This window comes from Myotis davidii, unplaced genomic scaffold, assembly GCF_000327345.1.
Source record: "Myotis davidii unplaced genomic scaffold, ASM32734v1 scaffold187, whole genome shotgun sequence".
NCBI classification, from domain to species: Eukaryota; Metazoa; Chordata; class Mammalia; order Chiroptera; family Vespertilionidae; genus Myotis; species Myotis davidii.
Window position 1 is genome coordinate 3,261,297 of NW_006383018.1, and position 5,854 is coordinate 3,267,150.

The window sequence follows — 5,854 nt, forward strand, 5'->3', positions numbered from 1 at the left end:
TTGGAATTCTGCATAGCAAAATAAACCATAAACAAAACAATGAGAAAACCCACTGTGTGGGAAAACATATTTGCCAATGTTATATCTGATAAGGGCCTAATCTCCAAAATTTATAGGGAACTCATACAACTTAACAAAAGGAAGATAAACAATCCAATCAAAAAATGGGCAAGGGACCTAAATAGACACTTTACAAAAGAAGACAGAAGAAAGACCAAAAGACATATGAAAACATGCTCAAAGTCACTAATCATCCGAGAGATGCAAATCAAAATGACAATAATACTGCACCTCACACCTGTCAGAATGGTTATCAACAAATCAGCAAAGGACAAGTGCTGGTGAGGATGCAGAGAAAAAGGAACCCTCGTGCACTGCTTATGAGAATGCAAACTGGTGCAGCCGCTGTGGAGAACAGTATGGAGCTTCCTCAAAAAACTAAAAATGGAACTCCCATTTGACCCAGTGATCCCACTTCTAGGAATACATCCCAAGAAACTAGAAACACCAATCAGGAAGGAGATATGCACCCCTATGTTCATAGCAGCACACTTTACCATAGCTAAGATTTGGAAACAGCCTAAGTGCCCATCAACAGATGAGTGGATTAAAAAACTGTGGTACACCTACACAATGGAATACTACGCTGTGATAGAAAAGGAATTCTTACCATTTGCAACAGCATGGATGGAACTGGAGAGTATTATGCACAGGAGGGTGGGGCTAAGGAGGAGAGATCAACCAAAGGACTCGTATGCATGCATATAAGCCTAACCAATGGACACAGACACCAGGGCAGTGAGGACATGAGTGGGGGAGTGGGGGGCCAACGGGGGGATAAGGACACATATGTAATACCTTAATCAATAAAGAAAAAATTTTTAAAATAATAAAATTGAATCATATAGATTGTACTCTTTTTTTGTCTGGTTTCTTTCATTCAGCATCATTATTTTGAGATTCAGGTAGGTTGTTGCATTTATTAATTGTTCATTCTTTTGTATTGCTAAATAATATTCCACTATATGAAAATATCATCATTTATTTTTCCTTTTACCCGTTGATGAACATAGGTTATTACCAGATTTTGGTTATTACAAGTTAAGCTGTTATGAAGATGTATGTGTAAGTCTTTGCCTGAACATAAAGCATAGCAATGTTAACATCGACACAGAATTCAAAGCAAAATGCATTAACTAAGACAAGAGAGAGCTTTATACAAGTATCCACAAAAAAAGATACTTTTTGTCCTAGCTGGTTTGTCTCAGTGGATATAGTGTCGGCCTGCAGGCTGAAGGGTCGCAGGTTCAATTCGGGTCAAGGGCTCGTACCTTGGTTGCAGGCATGATCCCAAGCCCTAGTCGGGCGTGTGCGGGAGGCAACCAATCAATGTGTCTCTCTCACATCGGTGTTTCTCTCTGTCTCTCCCTCTCCCTTACACTCTCTAAAAAATCAATGGAAAAATATCCTTGGGTGAAGATTAACAAAACAAACAAAAAAAATTTTTAAGATATCGGTAAAAAGCCTTTAAATAGCCTTCAAAGCAACTTTCTGCTGTTGTCAAGGATCTATCCTGAACAACACACCCAGCCCAGATGATTTTACAGGCAAGTTCTGCCAAACTTTAAAGAAATGGATAGTTCCCACCATTTTCTAATGGTTCCAAAGTGTAGGGGAAAATAACCTTGCAAATAAATTTGTGAGGCTAGTACAACCCTCACCCAAAAACCTGACAAAGTGGCACCTAAAAACTACCCAAGAAAACTTCAATTACAAAGGGAGGGGAAAGCTGTAGAGCAATCCCCCTTATAAATATTAATTTAAAAATCTTAAGTAAAATGTAAGTTAAATTTGGCAATGGGTGGTGTTGTTTTTCAGTAAAACAAAGGGTGACATGAAGAAATCAACTGATATTCATTAATGAATTAAAGAAAGGTGATTTTTTTATTATTATTATTAGTTAGGTATTACAAATGTGTCCTCATCCCCCCCATTCACAAAGGTGATTTTTAAAGGATTTTTTCAAAAATTATTATTCATCCTGACTTAAATAAGCAAATCTCTTTGTGAACTAATAATTAAAGAATATTTCCTCAATCTTATATAAGTTAGCTGGGTCTTTGTTTCTTTGTATTGTTCAAAGGCTTTTATAATTACTATGTATTTTCAAAGAAAAAATTCATTTCCATTGTAAAATAAAGAAAAAGACAAATCATGGTGGGCATAAATTGAAGGAAGGTGGCACGGGAATATTCAAAGTGGAGACGGAAGAACTATCATACCATCACATTAAAATTTTTCATAATTAACACAAAGCAGTTCGTGTACATAAGCTCATTAATCTTCACACAATGTTGCTATTATAGAAAAACAGATTTCACATATGTCGGACTGGCAAAAAAACTGAGAGAAAATGAGATTCCATCAGTATGTCTTCTATCTCTATACCAAATTCCACTCAAAAAATCAGTCAAAAGACTTAAAAAATTCTACATTTTGTTTTTTTCCTTTTAATGAACGACCTCTGTGAACTGAGGAGGTAGAGAATATAAAAGCAAAAAGATAAATGTCAACTATCTTGAAAAGACCAGAAGAAAGTGAAGAGGCAACAGTTTCATCTGGGAATACCAGAAACGTGAAAGTGAGCGAGATACATATGGCCTGGTTATAACATTCACATAATTGCCTTTCTCTCAGCTCCATAAAATTGATCCTATTGCAGTTCTGTCCTGTACCTCTTGGCCAATTTAGAACACGTCTCCCAAGGCATCATCTATTGGCCAATCTGACCCAAGACCTAGTCCCTCTGGTAATCCCTGAAAGACCATTATGACTGGATCATAGCTTATCCCTGCCCTCTCCAATGTTGGGCACCTGGGCTTTTGCTATGATTTGTTCCCAAAACCTAACAATAATATAATTTAGCTATCCTCCTTTGCTTGTGCCAACCTCTTCCTGGACTATATAACGATTGCATATTACTAAAGTTGTGACGATTGTTCTGCCATCCACAGATTACCCACTGGTTCATACTTCACAGGGAAGGAGCTAAGTTTTTCACATAAAAGCCATATTATTGGATCGTTGGCTACAAACCATGTATAGATCCAAGCCTTAGAAATTATACAGGGGTGGGCAAAAGTAGGTTCACAGTTGCTTGTATGAAAAATAATACAATAATTAATAAAGAATAAATTCTATTTTGTGTACTCACAAATGTAAAACTGCTTTTGCCAAATCCTGATTTAAGGAGATAAATAACTAGTTTAATAATCCAATATGCCCTTTTATAAACACTACTCATTTTTTAATCCTTCCTGCTAAGTTCATGATAAAGAAACTAACTCTTTTTCTCTTTAACCTTCTATATTGTCCTAATTCTTGTAGCTATTTGAAAGTCCTCAAATTTATGCAGTAATTTATAATATATAGATGGTGTCCATTAAAATTGAAGTTTTGCAGATATATTTGGAGAATATCAAAATGCAGTATTCTTAACATTTATATTTTCCAGAGCAAAATTTTACCTTATAAAATTTATCAATGATTGGGGGAAATGGTAGTATGTATAACACTGCGGAATACTGAACTAATCTAGGCGGTATCTTCCAAAAATTACTAATGCACAAAAATTTACTCTAATGGTGAGAGACTGAATAGAGAAATTACGATTTATCCAAATGACAGAATTTTATGCAACCATTAAAATCCATGTTACAGGTAAATACTCAATTTATTCTGTAATTAATCACTAAAGAATATTAAATATATTCAGGACTTATTACATTAAAATGCAACTTATAAAATATACAGTTTGATCTCTAATATATATATATATATATATATATATTTTACCTGAAGCAAAATATCACTTCCTAATATTCATAACTAGAAAATCCACTTTACATGTTACTTTAAGATGGTTATGAAGATAAGGTGGCAAAGTGTAGCATATATGAAATATAAGGGCTGCAGAGTAAAGAGTATGATGCATGTTCATTAGATCCCAAAATAGAACCAGAGGCATGGATACATGGGACAGACTGACAGAGGTCAGAGGAGCGGGGGATGGGGAAGACTGGATGAGCGATGCTTCTATGAGGAACTTATATGCATGTATGCTTAGCCCATGGACACAGACAATAGTCTGGTGAAGGCCTGGGAGGGGCGGGTGCAGGATGGAGGGGTTCAATAGGGGAAAAAACAAAGGGGACATCTATAATACTTTCAACAATAAAGATACATTAAAATAAATACATAAATATATATGCTACATATCTACTCATATTACATCGATGTATAGCTATAAAGAAAACAAAGAGTTAGCAAAATATCTCTCTGGGAGATAAGAACATAGTTTTTTTTTCTTCTTTACTGTGGTTTATTTTCCATTTTTTCTATTAAAAATGTAAATTTTCTTATGTACTCATAAGAAAAAATTACTTAAAATTTTTATAATTCAAAAAACTTTTAAGGAATTGACTCTTCTTCAATCAGACTCAAATCTTAAAATATGATGTTAATACTGCCTGACAGGCATTATCCATTTGTTTCTACAAAGTTGTCCCTCTCCAAAACCCCAAACAAGTGCTATATTATACTTCCATGCATCCCACATTCTCCTTGGTCACTGGCAACTGCTGCTGCTATATTATCTCATCAACCCAGGCATTATCCTCTTACCAGTTAATGACAAAAATTATCTCCTCTGCCAACCTTTCTCAAGTTCCTTATAAACTTTTAGATTCTGAAAAAATACCTCCGAAAATACTCCCCATACAACTCAATAGGCTGAGGAAGTAATAATGTTAAGATTTATGTTTAAGTCATAACAATAAAATATACTACCAATACTACTGGACCCATACTATGGAGCATTATTTGGCAATAAAAAGGAATGGAATACTGATACATGCTACATGGATGAATCTTGAAAACATTATGCGAAGTGGAAGAAGCCAGTCACAAAAGACCACAGATTGTATGATTCCATTTATATAAAATGCCCAAAACAGGCAAATTTATGAGATAAAAGTAGATCAGTGGTTGCTTAGGGCTGGGGAAGCAGAAGGGGGAACAATGGGGATTGACTGTTAATGGGCACAGGCTTCCTTTTAAGAGGTACAAACATAATTCTAAAATTAGATTGTGGTAAGGATTACACAGCCCTATAAATACAAAAAAAATGAATTGTATACTTTTAAATTGATGAATTGTATGGTATGTGAATTAGATATCAAGAAAGCTGTTTAAACTGTACTAAAAAATACTACTATAACTATTTCTTACAGCTACCATTGAATAGTTAGTATGTACAAGAAACCTTAGAGACCTTATATCACCTGATTCCCACCAACTCTTCAAGGTCAATTTTTAACATTTAATAGAGATGAGAAAACAAGTCCAATGAACTTAAAATATTTACACAAAGTAACAGAGCTATTCAGGAATGGTGCCTAGATATATCATTCTAAAGAAATGTCTCTCTGAAGCCCATGTTTTCTAAACTATGCCTGTCATGCTCGCCATCAATGAGCATATTGGAAATAATTGGAATGAGTATCATGGACAAATGCCCTTAAAAGAGCAGGTATTTTGTTTTCTATCAGTGGTGGGAATAAGTTTTTGAGGCGTCATTATAGTAAATGAGGCTTAAAAGGGTGAATGCCATTGTTATTTAATTCAAAAGCCTCATTTAGAAGACAAATGACTCTGGAAAACAATTAAAAGTAATTAAGGTTATGTAATGTGTCCCTTCTCTTTCAGTTTATTCGGAGCTACATTGTACATGTCTTCAAGGCACAGACATCATCTGATTTGTCTTTCTTAAGTCAATGCTTCTAGGGTGGTGAAG